General features: G+C 41.3%; 1 protein-coding gene across 6 annotated transcripts in view; it reads right to left on the bottom strand.

Moving 5' to 3' along the window:
* Window positions 1-16,370, bottom strand: part of RNF144A (ring finger protein 144A) — a 156,167-nt gene that overhangs the window by 79,980 nt on the left and 59,817 nt on the right. The window lies entirely within an intron of this gene.

Raw genomic sequence — 16,370 nt, 5'->3', positions numbered from 1 at the left:
ATTAGTACAGAATTATAGCACACACACAAGACACACACAAATAGAACCCACTATGTCCAACAAGTTATTTCTTAATTCACAAATTTTCACAGGCCGCTGACACACAAAGAATTACTTATGAGCTTCCTGACATTCCAGGGAGATGCAGATCCATGTTCTCCAGGGCTATGTAACACTACAGAAACCCTAGCCCTCCTGGTGACAAAATCTCTTCTCTCCTGGTCTGCTTACTCCCTGTGTAAAAATGATGAGGGGTTAGGAGGCTGTGAAAGCTTTTTCTCTGGGTACCACAGCCAGCTGCTAACCACCAATGACACTATTTCATCAGGCCTCTCTGCACTTGAAAACTTCCAATAACTCCCCAGTGACGCCATACTCAATCCAACCTCCTGAGCCACTCTGGCCTAATGCTTCTCCACCTTCTTCTCTGCTGTATTTTTCTCTTTAGCACCTATCACTGTCAATTGTTAAACTTATTTATCTTGTTTATTTTTTGTGTCCCCTTCCAGCACGTATACTCTATGGGGGTAGTTATTATTTGTTTTGCTTATTATTGTATTCCAAGAGCTTACAACAGTACCGAGCACATAGTTGTTGTTTGTTGTTAGGTGCCGTCAAGTCGGTTCCAACTCATAGCAACCCTACGAAATAGAACGAAACACTGCCTAGTTGTGAGCCATTCTCACAGTCGTTATGCTTGACCCACTGTTACAGAGGAGCTCATCTTCCGGCACTATATCAGACAACATTCCCCTGCTATTCATAAGGTTTTCATGAGCTAATTCTTTTCAGACGTAGACCGCCGGGTCCTTCTTTCTAGTCTGGAAGCTCAGCTGAAACTTGTTCACCATGCATCACTGTCTTAGTTATCTAGTGCTGCTATAACAGAAATACCAGAAGTGGATGGCTTTAACGAAGAGAAATTTATTTCTTCACAGTAAAGTAGGCTAAAAGTTCAAATTCACGGTGTCAGCTGTAAGGGAAGACTTTCTCTCTCTGTTGGTCTTCTCATCAATCTTCCCCCAGACTAAGAGCTTCTCTGTGCAGGTACCGTGCGTCCGAAGGACGCGCTCTGCTCCCTGCACTGCTTTCTAGGTGGTATGAGGTGTCCAACTCTCTGTTTATTTCCCTTTCCTTTTATCTCTTGTAAGATAAAAGGTGGTGCAGGCCACACCCCAGGGAAACTTCCTTTACATTGAATCAGGGATGTGGCCTTAGTAAAGGTGTTACAATCCCACTCTAATCCTCCTTAACATAAAATTACAATCACAAAATGGAGGACAACCATATAATACTGGGAAGCATGGCCCAGTCAAACTGATATACACATTTTGTAGGGGATATAATTCAATCCATGACAGTGACCCTGCTGGTATGTGAATACCGGTGGCATAGCTTCCAGCATCACAGCAACACACCAGCCCCCATAGTATGACAAACTGACAGACACGAGGGGTGGCATATAGTAGGTGCTTTATAAATATTAGTAAAATTTATTTGACACTCCAAAACTCACCACCCCGGAAAAAGTTAGGGTAACAGCATTGTTTAACCTTATGTGGTTCAAAGGTTTACCTCCTCAACTACAATGGATGCTTTCTAGAAACGGAGCATTTTATGCCCATGTTCGGCACTGGGTACTGGGTATATCAACTGCGTGATACAATGCGCTACATTATACCAGGAATAATGCACTGTATAGAAAGTATTTGCTGAGTAGATTGCTAGCAATCAGGTGTGCTTTTCTCTGCAGGGGAATAAAAATGCTAGTTAAATGTTCAATGTTGATTTTGGCCCAGTAAATCGAGGTTAAAATTTTCAGAAGAATGATGTCCAGTCTCCTGCGCTTTGGTGTGGTTAACACACGGAGAAGTGTATCAGGTTTCTCTGCCTGGGAATTAGGACACAGGGCTTCTAGTCCTAGGCTCTGTGGCCCTGACACATCTCCTAAGCTCTCTGAACCCTGATCTACTCATGTGGAAAATAACAGAGCTCTTCGTCCACCTGTAAAATCAACTAAATATTTTTAATTATAGTAATTTGTTTACAGTCATAGAGAAGTGAATAAACAAATACGGTGTAACGGTAACACAATGTTTTAACACTCAGGACAGGCAATATATAGCAAAGACCTTAAAAAGGTTTAAATCAATTGATCCAGTGACCCCATTTCTGGGAATTCAATAGAATAAAAAATTGGCAGCATGAAAACTGTCATTAAGGCATAGCCTCCAATACTAAAAGGCTGAAAGAACATAAATAAAACTTTTAAAAGGGATAACAAACCAGTAAAAGCAGACAATCGAAAAATGTGTACCATACAATGTTTGGCAGCATTAACCAGGCCTTTATGATATAATTGTGGTGGGTGGGAAATGAGTATAAAAATCATATGTGCATTATGATAGCTGGAAAACCTGGTGGCATAGTGGTTAAGAGCTATGGCGGCTAACCAAAAGATCTATAGTTCAAATCCACCAGGAGCTCCTTGGAAACCCTATGGGGCAGTTCTACTCTGTCCTATAGGGTTGCTATGAGTCGGAATCCACTCAACGACAATGGGTTTGTTTTTTGGGGGGGAGGCGGAGTTATCATGATAGCCACTATGGACAAAGAAAGGGAGGATATACACACACAAAATCATTGTTTAATTAGAATGTAGAAGTCATTTTTCTTCCTTCAATATTCCTTTCTGTATATAAATGTTAAAAACTTCTATAAGACCAGGGAAAGTAAATATAAACAAAAAACTGGGGGGGGGGGACACATTGTTTGCAAAATTGAGCCTAGACAAAAATGTACTCTCCCCAGTATGTACAGTTTTAGAAACTGAGAGGTAAAGGAGCAACAGTTAAAAGAAAATGTTCAAAAGACAAGAAAAGACAGTTCACAGGAAAAGAAAATAAAATGGTCCCCAAATCTACAAGAAAAATGGAAATCAACTACACCAAAATGCCATTTTCAATTATCACACAGAAAAAAAATCCAAACATTTGGCAGCACACTCTGTGGCAAGGCTGTGGATCAATAGTCACTCTCATGGATTACTGGTTGGAATTCAAAATGATACACAAGAATAAAAACCAAAACCAAACCTACTGCTGACAAGTCAATTCCGACTCATAGCGACCTTACAGGGCAGAGTAATTTATGCCAAAATTATACCTACATTCACCCATTGACCTAATAATCCAACTTCTAAGCATATGATCAATGTCCAAAGTTAGTCACTGTGGCTTTGTTTGAGTTAGCAAAAGTCTGAAAACAACCCACAGTCATCAGCAAGGGGCTAGTTCGATAAAGCAAGGAAAGTCCACGCAAAACAATACCAACCACACTGCTATAGAAAAGAATGAGGATGCTTTCTGTGCATTAAAATGGCAAGATCTGAAAGATATATTAAGCAAAAAAGAAAAAAAAAGCAAAGAACACTATATATTACATGTTGAACTTTGTGAAACTTTGTGTATATTTGTACTTACTTGTGTTTGAATAAAGAAACACTGGATGAATGCCTAAAATTCTAATTAAAATAGTTACCTACAGGAGAGAGGGAAGGCTGAATGGTAGAGAGAACAGACAGGAGCAGAGGTCATCAAGATTTCACAGATGATAGATAGACAGATAGACAGACAGATAGGTCAGTAGGTAGATAGAGACAGACAGACAAACAGATAAACAGACAGTTAAGATAATTAGACAGATAAAGTAGAAATAGGTAGGTAGGTAGATGGGTAGATAGATGATAGGTGAATTTTACTGTAAACCATATGGATATTCATATTTAAAAATTATAAAGATTTTAATAAGATAAACAAATGTCATTATATTAACAGAGAATAGATAGATTGTAACTTTCCTTCCTGTCTTAATTAAATCAAGGGATAGCGATTATTTATTCTATGTGTCTACTTGCCTAATTGAAGATAAGAGATTTATTTCAATATTGTATGCATTAGGAAAAAAATTCCAAATAACATTTTAAAACTATTTTTCTTCTCTGAGCTGAGAATTCCAAAAACACTAGTCTGTACCTATTGTCTTGCATGTCTCCTCCTAATTTCAAATTTGAAGCCTATTTCACTGTCAAAAGATTCAACGGTCTGTGACTCAGATGCCTGTCAAAGCATAAGGACAAATAAGCAACATTAATTCAAATACGAACTAAGAAATAATCATTGTGGTTGTTAGATGCTGTGAGTCAGTTCCCTGCATACAAAAGAAGGAAAAACTGCCCAGTCCTGTGCCACCCTCACAATCGTTCCTGCGTTTGAGCCTATTGTTGCAGCCGCTGTGTCAATCCACCTCGTTGAGGGTCTTCTTTTGCACTGACCCTCTACTTTACCAACCATGATGTCCTTCTCTAGGGACTGGTTCCTGCTGTGATAATAGCTAATATTTATTAAGAGCTTACAATTTTTTTTTTATGTGTGCTAGAGTTAGCCACTTAACCTTACAATAGCTTGATGGGGTAGGTATTATTATCCCCATTTTATAGTAGGAAACTGAGGCACAGAGAGGCTAAGTAACTCATCCACGGTCACACAGTCATAAGTCATGGAGCCAGGACATGAATCTCAGCAGTCTGAGTCCAGATCCCACTATCACAGTGTCATTTAATTATTTTCTGAAATGAAATTAGAATGGACGTGCCACCAATTGTAATAAGGCAGAGAGAATCTTCTTAGCAAGGGGCAGAATAACGCTATAAGTGTCATTTCTTTTTTAAAATAAAACTTCTATGTTGTTCAATTATAACATCCCTGGTGAGCAGTTATATGTAATTAAGCTTACCATTCCATTTCAGAAATTATGAATAGATGTGGTACTGATAAATGACTAAGCTGAGATCAACCAATACATTAACTATGGCCTAAAAATACTATACACACTACTCTCATCCAGATCCCTAATTTCTAGACTCTTCCTTCCACTGGTGGACACTGTGCTATCCTAAAGTCCAGTAATAGGATAGATCAGAGATGGGCAAACTCATTGTGTAAAAGGCCAGATATAAATATATATGGCTTTGTGAGCCATCTGGCTGCTGTAGCAACTACCCAACTCTGCTATTGCACCAGTAAAGCAGCCAGAGTAGAACTGCTCCAGGGGTTCAAAGCTGTGACCTTTCAGAAACAGATCGCCAGGACTATCTTCCAAGGCGCCTCTGGATGGATAGGTTTGAACCCGTCAACCCTTCACCTAGTAGTTGAGCACTTAACCATTTACAACACCCAGCCACTTACCTTTACCATGCTGTTGTTGTTTGCTGCCATTGAGCCGTTTCCACCTCATAATGACCCCTTGTGGCAGAGTAGAACTGCTCCACAGGGTTTTCTAGGCTATAAATTTTTTAATCTTTATGGGAGCAGATTGCCAGGTCTCTCTGCATGGAGCCACTGGGTGGGTTTAAACCTTTTGGTTAGCATCCAAACGCTTAATCTTTGAGTCACCAGGGCTCCTTACCAAAACCAAACCCGTTGCTGTTGAGTCAATTCCAACTCAGAGCGACACTATACGACACAGTAGAACTGACCAACAGGGTTTCCAAGGGGTGGTTGGTGAATTTGAACTGCCAACCTTTTGTTTAGCAGTCGTTGTTCACCTTAGCTCTTAACCACTGTACCATCAGGGCTCCTTAGCTAACATGAATTGAAAATTGAAAAGCTGTTATGGAAATATCTTAAGCCATATTAACTGAATACTGCCCTGTTTAATTTCCCCAGCAAACTACGGAGTGGGCACTATCATAGTCATTTTATAACAAGGAAACTGAGGCTTAAAGTTCCATAATTTGCGAACAACACAAAATTGATAAATGTCAGACCCTAGTTTCAAATCCAGGCAGTCTGACTACAGAATCCCACTTTTCAAACCATAAACTCTACACCTCTTGTGTTTTGCTGGCGATGGTGTTTGTTGTTGTTATTATGGTTATTCTACTGTCATTGAAAGCCCTGGTGGCACAGTGGTTAAGTGGTTGGCTGCTAACCAGAAGGTCGGTGGTTCCAACCCACAAGCCACTCCTCCGGAGAAAGATGTGGCAGTCTGGTTCCATAACAATTTCAGCCTTGGAAGCTCTATGTGGCAGTTCTACTCTGTCCTGTAGGTTTGCTGTAGAGTCACTAGGAGTTGAAATAGACTTAACAGCAGTGGGTTTGGGTTTGGGTTTATACCTTCATTGGTAGACAATGTGTGCCCTTCTGGAAGAACCAACCTCGTCAACTCTCCCTTGCCTGGTCCTCTGCACTGCCAGCCACAAGAATCCGTAAATGTTTTCCCCTAGGAGTTTGGGCCTTAAAGTAGCCCAGGGATAGAACCTCTATCTTGGCTTCATTAGAAAGCACAGTGCCCCCATCCAGGGCTGGTCCCCACTCTGAGACAGAGCTGGCCGCCATGTTAGCCACGTCATTAAAAAACATGTGCAGCAAAGAGCAAATCTCTAGGGTAAGATGGTTCATTCACTAGGGAGGCCAGGAAAGGAAGGACCTAGAAAAGGAAAAGGGCTGTCAGAGGAAATCTTCCAACCCCATGTTCCAGCTCCAAGAAACAGCAATTAGCCCACAGAGGAAACCACCTTGGGCTGTTTCTGTTCAACCCTACCCACTTGAAAAATTTTTATAAAAAGAAAAAAAAAAAGTTATAAAAATACGAAGACAAGTGCAGTTGAAGAGGGCGAGTGGAGGTGAGCACAGAGAAGTTATATAACGCACTGTTGTAGGCTGGGGAAGTTATCTCCCGAAGTTTGACAAATGAACAAAGAAGCGTGGCCGCAAGTAGGACTGTTCCTGAATCTTGCAGTGGCATTGCCATGTGAATGAGCCTGTGCCCTGCAGTCAGGGCTTGAGATGAGGAGGAGGAGATGGAGGTAGACCAGGTAAAATTAGAATCAACTCTGCTGTTTGTTTTTTTGCTCAGACGTCAAGGGAAGTGGGTGGATTAAGGTAGCTTCAGCTTGATTTGCACTGACTTGTACAAGGTAGTGGGGCCAGGTGGGAGTCCTGGAGGAAGAAGCACCTTCTCCCCAGGGGCCTACAGGGACAGGAAGCAAGGCTCCTCCTCCAGGACCCACTGTTTAGGAACCAATGTGCAAACTTTTTGCAAACTGGTAAATCCCACTTTCTTTTTGCAAAATGGTAAAGGAAGACCAGAGGGAAAACTGTATTAAACGCAAAAGAACTGATCCAGGAATCCAGAAATACACATTCTTGTAGTTTTTCAACCTACTCTAGAGAAACTTTCAAGGCTTTATAGGAGGACTATGAGTCGGAATCAACTCAACGGCAACGGGTTTGGGTTTTTTTGTTTTTTTTTTTTTTGGTGTATGTTTTCAAGGGTGAAGATACAGGTTAAATAGTTAAAGCTGAGAATGTAAGGCATACCAAAATTAAAGTAACAGAGTTAGAGAGAGTTGGGAATCCTCCCATCCAAACCATCATTCTATAATATCACTTACAGACAAGTGGCTTTTCCGAGGTCACACAGTTGACTCTCAGAAAGCAGAATTCCTATTTTCTAGATTAAAGGTCTTTCCACTCTACCACACTGAGACACCAGGTTTGCTTGTGTTTAAGACAACTGGCTGCTCCACTCTAGCGAGCTGTTCAACACAAGAAGTCTGTAAGCTAGAAGGGTTATGGAAAAATCTCTAGCTATTCCTAAAACTGTATCTTGTTCTTAGCCAAACCTCACTTAAGAAACTTTTTTTTTTTTTAATCTTAACTATTACATCACAGGGGTTTCTCTACTCATTATCGAAGCAGTATTCATTATCTTTCTGCTACATATGCTGAACAAGATTGGAATCACCATAAACCTAAGATACACAAATCATTTCAACCCCGCACCTTGGACATCCCCACCATCCTTCCAAATACCAAACCAGTTACGTTTGACTCAATCCCTGCTCGTGACGATCCCAAGTGTGCAGAAGAGAACTGCTCCATAGGGTTTTCGAGCCTATAAACTTTTGGAAGCAGGTTGCCAAGCCTTTCTTCCAAGGTGTCTCTGGGTGGATTTGAAGTGTCAACTTTTCGGTTAGTAGTCAAGGACTTAACTGTTGGTGCCACCCAGGGTCTCTTCCATGGTTCACCAAACAAACCAAACTAGTTGCTGTGGCAACCCCTTGTATTTCAGAGTAGAACTGCTTGATAGGGTTTGGCTGGCTGTAATATTTACGAAAGCAGATCACCAAGCCTTTCCTTTGCAGTGTTGCCAACCTTTAGGTTAGTATTCGAGAGCAGACTATTTGCAGTACCCAGGGACCTCGATGGTTCACAGTGTTGAAGAAATCAGGCAGATTCATGAAACAAGGCGATTCAAGGAATATAAAATTAGGCAGTGGTTCACAGACTCTTGGGAATTGAGGGGGATTTAAAAGAACCGAGCAAATTGTACACACCTGCCCCAGGGGCTCTGGTATAACTTCCTGACTAGAAGCTTACCCCAACCCAGCTGAACTTTCTGCAACAAAGACAGTGTAAAAAGACAATGGGAAACCCAGTCCACACAAACAACAAAGTACAATAAAATTATAGCCAAGTATTTGTTTGTGTATTCTCTTAGTTACCTAGTACTGCTTAATATAAATTCCACAAGTGTGTGGCTTTTAAAGAACAAAAATGTATTTCCTCATGGTTCTGGAGCCTAAAATCCAAATTGGGGTCTCCGCTGTGCCAACACCTTCTGTGAGCCCCACTCTTACTTTCCAACGTCCACCAGCAATCCTTTGAGTTCCTTGGTATTCTGTGGCATTCCTTGGTGTTCCTTAGTATCCGTATCCCCCCTGTGGGTGTCTCTGTATCTCTTCTGGTCTTTTTACAACTCAGAAGTGATTAGGTTTAAGATCTACCCTGCACTCGTCTGACCTCACTAACATAACCAAAGAGAATTCTATTACCAAACAGGATCACATGAACAGGTACAAGGGCCAGGACTCCCACATATATTTTGGGAGGAGACAGTTCAATCAATAACATTCACGTTTGCCAAATAGTCCACAAAGAGCATGCTATACTTGGTATTAAGAAAAAAAAAGAAATGTTTAGGAAGTAAGACGGAGCTGAGAATGGGTTTAGAGCACAAAATCCATGTCCTAAAGTTTTCCTTACAAATGATTTTGTATATTATGTTTTATACGGGCCACATGTTATGAAATGAACTGTGTCCTCCAAAAAGATATGCTGAAATCCTAGCCCCTGGCACTTGTGCACATGACCTCGTTTGGAAGTAGGGTCTTTGAAGATGTTCTCAGTTAAGTTAGCATGAGGTCTTACTGGAGTAGGTGGACCCCAATCCAATATGAGTGATGTCTTTATAAAAGAGAGAAGACACACAGGGAAAATGGCAGACATTGGAGTGATGCACTTACAAACCAAGGTACACCAAGGATTGTCAGGAACCATGAGAAGAGGCGAGGGAGGATCTTTCCCTAAAGCCTTCAGAGAGAGCCTGGGTGGCCCTGCTCACACCTTGACTTCAGACATCTAGCCTCCAGAACTGTGAAACAATAAATTTCTGCTGTTTTAAGCCACCCAGTTTGCGGTATTTTTATGGCAGCCCAAGGAGCCTCAGGCAATAAATTTGGCTCAAAACTTCTAACAGGGATTAGGCTGTGGACTGATGGGACTGGACCACCTGAGAAGGCACTTGATAGTGATAAAAATCAGTCCCTGGAGCATACGCAGAAAGAAGCCACATATCACCAAGACTCCCATGGCCTGGTGGCAAACAACCTGAACTCTGGAACTAGACTGCCAGGGTTCCCATCCTGACTTGCTCTCTTAGTGAACTTGGGCAAGTTATTTAACCTCTGTAGGCTTCAATTTCCTCGAAAACAACTGTAATGGTACATACATATTGCAGAGTGTTGCTATGAGGATTAAATAAATTAGCATATGGGACACACTGCTAACTGGGGCTGGAACTCAAAAAAATAAATAAATAAAGCTTTACAAGGAATTACAATTATTATCATTCCTACTGCTACTACTGTCATTCCGGATGACAGGTGTGACCTCAGGTAGTGAACACGACACTGGACTAGGGGGCAGGAGGCCTGGGATGCACTTTGTGTCCACATGCTCATTTGCTGGGTGATTACGGTATGTGTTAATCACCACAGTGCCCCACAGCCTGTGGCTTATCTGTCAGACAGGAATCATCCATGCTCCGCCAACCTCACAATGTCACTACAAAGAGTAAATAAGACAGCCTGAAAGGGCAGCGCACGTAGGAAATACCACAGCTATTATTACCTGTTCTGATGTTTGAGGTGGTAAATTCCTGGGGGACATTGGCAGCTTGCCTTCCCCAAGCTCCAAGCATTACTTTGTCCCGAGGAAAAGGTAATTTGTTTTTCTAGACATCGTGGCTAAATTAATTTGTAGAAAACAAATTTACAGGTAATTCTGGCTACTATTTTTTATAACTGGAGAAAATGAATGTTTGTGAAATATGTTTGTATCTTGTGAAGAGAACAGACTGACCCAGAGTGATGGGAGCATGCTTCTTCAACATACGCAGTCTAGCTGTTAAGCACTGGCACCCCTCATCATTGGTGCAGCCACAAAGAACACACTTTCATTATGGGAGAAGTCTCCTCCTTTCCCAGAATAAATCATGGGTCTGCCCTAGCTGAGGAGGTGAATTGCAATTGGCTCAACTGGAAACGCCAACCAGTCGTTTGTCTGGAGTTAATTCTGACCTGGCTTGCTTCTCTGTCATCAGTATTCACTGTCTACCTTTCTTCAAACAAAATAATATAAAAAGGTACTTTCCCAGTATATTTTAAAATTGTGTGCAAACCTGGAGGATACTCTCATTCTGTATTTTCTAATGCCAATAAGGAAAGCCATGAGATTCTAGACCATATCTCTTACAACCTTCTCAGTGGTGGCCCAGAGAGGAGAAAGGACTTCATGAACTCAGGGATGACGAAGACAGGGTTGGCTGTAGACTTCAAACCTCGTGTTCTTTGCCCAGGCACCATGCTGTCTCTACATAATACTGTCTCGGTAAATAACACTGTAGCTTCATACAAAATTTTACTCTGATTTATGCTATAGCTGCAGTGCCCTGGGGAATCATAGTAGAGGGGTGGTACACAATTCAAAAGCAACTAACACAGGCTCCTACTGAATTAAGAATGCTTTGACAAGGAGCCAATTCTCCCTATTCCACAGATACCGACAACTCATTGCATGCGTTGACCCATTTCTGAAATGCTCTTGAAATGGTAATAGGAGTTCCAAGGTTAACTAATTAATAAGTTAATGCTTTGAGTTTAAAAGTACTTTCATGTCTTTTAATTCTCAGATTGTCCCAACAAGCTCTTGAGTTTTCCTCATTTTACACATATGGAAATAGAGCTCTATGGAAATATTTTAATTCGGCTTCCTCCAGAACCAGACCCTGAGGCAATAATTTGGGTGCAGGCAGTTTATTCAGGAAGTGATCCCCGGAAGTGAAACAGGCAGGGTAAGGCAACAAATAAAGGGATTTGTTTTCAAGGTTAATCTCACTTGGGAATCTGGGAAGCTACTCTCAAACACCCTGTTCATAGTTATCCCATCCCAGGGGCAAGGGCGGTCGGATAGTTATCTGCCAACTTTTGTCAACCACTGTTTGAGGTCTCCATGATGAGGGTGCTAACTCCCTCACTTCCAGCCTGCCACAGGGCCAGTTCCTAATAGAGTCTTCACACGAAGAAACGCAGGTCTGCCAGTTGGGTCAGAGTACAGAGAAGTGGCAAGGGTGTGGGGCTACGGCTAAGCAGTGGCAGACTCACTATAGAAAGTCATCACAGATCCCAGGCCTGTTTCCCTCATGCTCCTTTGCCTGTGCTGTTCAGTGCTCAAGACATAGGCTCCAGGACAGGCTTTCTGTAGAGGATAACAAACGAGATGGATCTTTCTGTAGATGAGAAATTACACGTTTCACAATGTTTTCAAAGCTTGATTTGCAGTAATTTGTCAGATAAATTAAGACTATAACTGGAGGAAGAACAACCTAAATACAGAGGTGGGTTAGAGTTTATTTTAATATGTGTATGAATTAATAAGAACCTCAATTCAGGGAGTGACAACGGGAAATACAGAAGCAAAGAATTGATGTGAGAGTCACGTTAGAGAAAAATATCACACAGGCCTGGTGGCTGATCATGTATGAGAAGAAGGATGAGTCAAAGATTATCTCCAGAATTTTTCTCTTGTATGACTGCAAAAACTTTAGTCTAGAAGCACTAAAGTCAGGAAGGTAGGTTCAATTTGGAAAAAAAAGGTCTGTGCAGGGTAAAACCATGAACGTTCAATGGGCAGAAGGGCTTCCAAGGTGGAAATGCCCAGGAAGTAACAAGAGATCTGGCAACAGGGGATTGGGCAATATATCTATCTGGAGTAATAACAGCTGAAGAATGACCTTAAATACAGAAATTTGTACAACTGCCATAACCACTGACTTCCTAATTACTCTGTTCACATAATACCCTGCTCAATTATTATCCTGTTAAACAACATGAAGATTCTCCAGACTACCTCTAAATCACTGATCCCCTCACACTAATGTTTACTGTACTTCAGAAATTCAAGGGGAGGTGGTTGTCATGGAGAAGGAACTTAGCTACTACTAACTTCTGCCTAAAAATATGCCCTTTTTTTAATAGGCTATTTTGGATAGTTTGTTGATGGACAATTTCTCCAGTGGCAATTTATTTTTCTCCCCAAACAAACCACAATGCACAGCCTTTTCAAGTTCTGAGAAGATCAAAGCAGGTTATGTCTACTGGAGAGTGTTTTTGTTGCTGTTGTTCTTATTTTTGGTTTTGTTTTTGTTTCTGAATCCTAACTCAAAGGTGAGCAAACCTTTCAAAATTTGGGGAATAACCACGATTTTACAGTATTCAACAGCTTCTCTGGGCAATACTGTCATTATTATATACACACATTCAATTTAAATCACCAGGTTTTTCTTCCTACTAAATATGCTGGTTAAGAAACAAGGCAAATGCAATGCCTCACAGGATTAGGTAAGCAAGGATTGCACCCTGAGTAAATGACACTTCCAACGGCAAATGTGCAATCTGGTGTTTGTTGGAAGCTATTCCTTCCTTCCTGTCTTCCTGCCTTCCTCCCCTCTCCCTGCTCCCTCCCTGCCTTCTTCCCCCTCACCCCTCTCCTTTTTCCCTTTCTTCCTTCCTTCCTTCCTCTCTCTCCCTCACTCTCTCTCTTTTTAATGACTTTTAACTCCCTCGAAACTGACATTTGCATCCTGTTTGAAAATTGAAAACTTAAGAAAATGAAACCTCAATAAACATATACTGACATATTCTGTTTATTCACCAGTTACAAAGAATTTAGCAATCTGGTACCTGTAACCCAACCCCATCGCCTTTGAGTCAATGCTGATTCATAGAGACTCTATAGGACAGAGTAGAACTGCCCCATACAGTTTCCAAGGAGAACCTTTTGGGTAGCAGCTGTAGCTCCTAACCACTACGCCACCAGGGATTCAATCTGGTAAGAGTTTTCCTTTTAACATTACAATTAATTTTAAAAAATTGTAGTGCTTATTTCATTGTTTACCTGGAAAGGAGTTTCCACACCTAGGAAAACAGTTTCATAACCCCACAATGCTTTCCTAAAATCTGTGCCATTTTTTTCTATCAATTTCGTACTTCTAATTAAGCCCCATACACACATATCAGCTATATGTGTTTGAATTTTACATCTGAGAATTATAAAAGGTTCTCTCTTTGTAAGTCACTGGTCCCCAAAGGTCTATGAAGGCCCTGAATATATAGACTTCTCTATAATTGGGTAGGCCCCTGGTGGTGCAGTGGTGAAGAGCTCAGCTGCTAACCAAATGGTTGGTAGTTTGAATCCACCAGCCACTCCTCAGAACCCCTACGGGGCAGTTTTACTCTGTCCTATAGGGTCGCTATGAGTCAGAACCTATTCAAAGGCAGTGTGTTTTCTGGTTTATAACTGGGTAACTGAGGGAAAACTGGCCCTCTCTGGGTGGGAGGAGGAATGAGGGGAGAATCTGCCATCTTCCCACTCACCCTGGTGCTTCTATCTGCCTTAGCGAGTATTGCAAGGAGCTGGTGGAGAGCAACCTTCGAGCCTTCAATAGTTACCACTGAGAGCCCTAGCCTCACAGACAGAATCGGAAAACTTGCCTCCTGTTACTGCCTCCAACCCACCCTCTGCCATGAACAAAGGACACATCCTAGTTGGCTGTGGTCATCCTTGGTGTAGCTGTGCCTTATCACAATTCATTTGTCTGTTAGGAAGTTTTTCTATTTCTTGTAATGTCAGATCTTTAAAACGGCCCTGCAAACTAGGATGAGGGGAAATATTTAACAATTGCTGAATACAATTGTCTATATACAATTTCAAACGAAGTACCCTGCATAAATATACACGCAGGACTATTTTTTATGGAGAAATACAACTTTTATACCTAATTTTGTTGCTGTCTCTGAAGTTCAAAACCATAAGCCCTATTTCAAAGAAGGAAAATTCCGATTGGAAGTCAGTGTGTTCTCTTGTCAGGCTTATATTTTTACATATTTAATGTTTATAGCATCTGAGAACTCGTAATGTCAGCTGTGACCCGTTCTTTCTAGACTACAGAATCTCTTTGTATAAGGCACAGTTCAGGATAGAACACCCTAACATATCTCAAACACAGAAGGTCGGATTTCACGAATTGCCACTGTTAGACCTGTGAGTCTGGTTCCTAGTCAATATTTAACTTTTTGCTTGTCCTCTGTTTCTTAGTGTTGAGAGCAACCACCTTATCCATTTACCTTTTGAAATGACCATTATGATCATATGAGATCCTTTCAACAGATCAATCCTATTACAATTTAAGAAACTCCAAAGGTTCAATATTGGCTTCACGATGAAAAGGAACCATGCAGAACAGCATGAGGGTTGTCAAGTCATTACCAGAAGAACTTCTACATGAGAGGCCTGTGCTAGCTACTGAGTAAGACGTGGCCACTGCCTCAAGAAGCTTACAATGTAGCTATAAAGGAAGACAGGTGCATAAATGGCTAAAACAGAAAAGTCCCTGGGTGGCGCAAACAGGTTGCACTTGACTACTGACATAAAGGTTGGTGGTTTGAATTCACTCAGCAGCACCAGGAAAGAAAGTCCTAGTGATCTTCTTCCTTAAACATTACAGCCAAGAAAACCCCATGGAGCTCAGTTCTATTCTCTAACACATGCGGTCACCAGGGATCCGAATCTACTCAACAGCAACAAGCAACAATCAATACCCTATACAGCTGCCAGAGGGACCTTTCTCAAATGCAAACCACTATAATGGGTTCAGACTCACCAAGGACATTGTTTTTGGCTTAGTAAGTGTCAGGAACTTTTCTTAAGTTAATTTAATCATCACCACACCTCACTGTAATGTGGTATATGCTATCTCATTACAGATAAAGAAACTGATAGAAGGTTAAACAATTTACACAAAAATTTAAGAGCCTCAAGTACAATCAAAGTCCATAGCTAATATTATTTCCACAATTCTATACACTACCTAAGGAGCCCTGGTGGCGCAATGGTTAAGCACTTAGCTACTAAGCAAAAGGTCAGTGGTTCGAACCCACCAGTCGCTCATCGCTAGAAAAGACCTGACGATCTGCTTCCGTTAAGATTGCAGCCTATGAAACCCTATGGGACAGTTCCACTCTGCCCTATAGGGTCGCTATGAGTCTAAATCAACTCAGTGGCATACAACAACAACATACACTGCCTAGGAGAGTTTAGAGACAAGAAATATTGCCTCACCAGGAATGTTTCATGGAAGAGGTGCTATTTGTGCTGGGCTTCAAGAGATAGGTAGCATGCTGCTAAGTGAGATGGAAGAGAGGGTAAATTCCACGCAGAAAGACCCGAGAGTAACGGGAAGTCACAAGGCACGTCCGGGAAATAAAGGCATGACCTTGCAGGAGTCACCCACAGTAAGGTCCCTCATTGGAATTCCCGTTTTTTCAGTGTCATCTGGCTCTTAAATAAGATATTAATTACGTCGTTCACATGCATCTCTCCAAATACATTAAAATCTGCTTGAAGGTTGGATCCATTATCAAATATCTTTGGATCCCAAAAGCTCTAATCACAGTGGCTTCAGCAAAGTAGATGCTCAGTACAGACCTGCTGAATCAGTAGTCAGCGTTCTAAGCTGTAAAGTGTATCCTTATAGGAATTCAGTCGCAAAACAAACACCAACAACAGAAACTCCATCCCTCAGAAAATAATCCGTTTTCCTGGCCAGGTTTTTGCTGCACATATCATTATAACATCTAAGTCCAACTAAAGAAAACGCCATCTGAATATACATCAAATATCTATGAA

The sequence above is a fragment of the Loxodonta africana genome, chromosome 12 (assembly GCF_030014295.1).
Source record: "Loxodonta africana isolate mLoxAfr1 chromosome 12, mLoxAfr1.hap2, whole genome shotgun sequence".
In the NCBI taxonomy this organism is placed as follows: domain Eukaryota; kingdom Metazoa; phylum Chordata; class Mammalia; order Proboscidea; family Elephantidae; genus Loxodonta; species Loxodonta africana.
The sequence above is the reverse complement of the archived record's forward strand: the minus strand, read 5'-3'. Positions and strand labels throughout refer to the sequence as shown.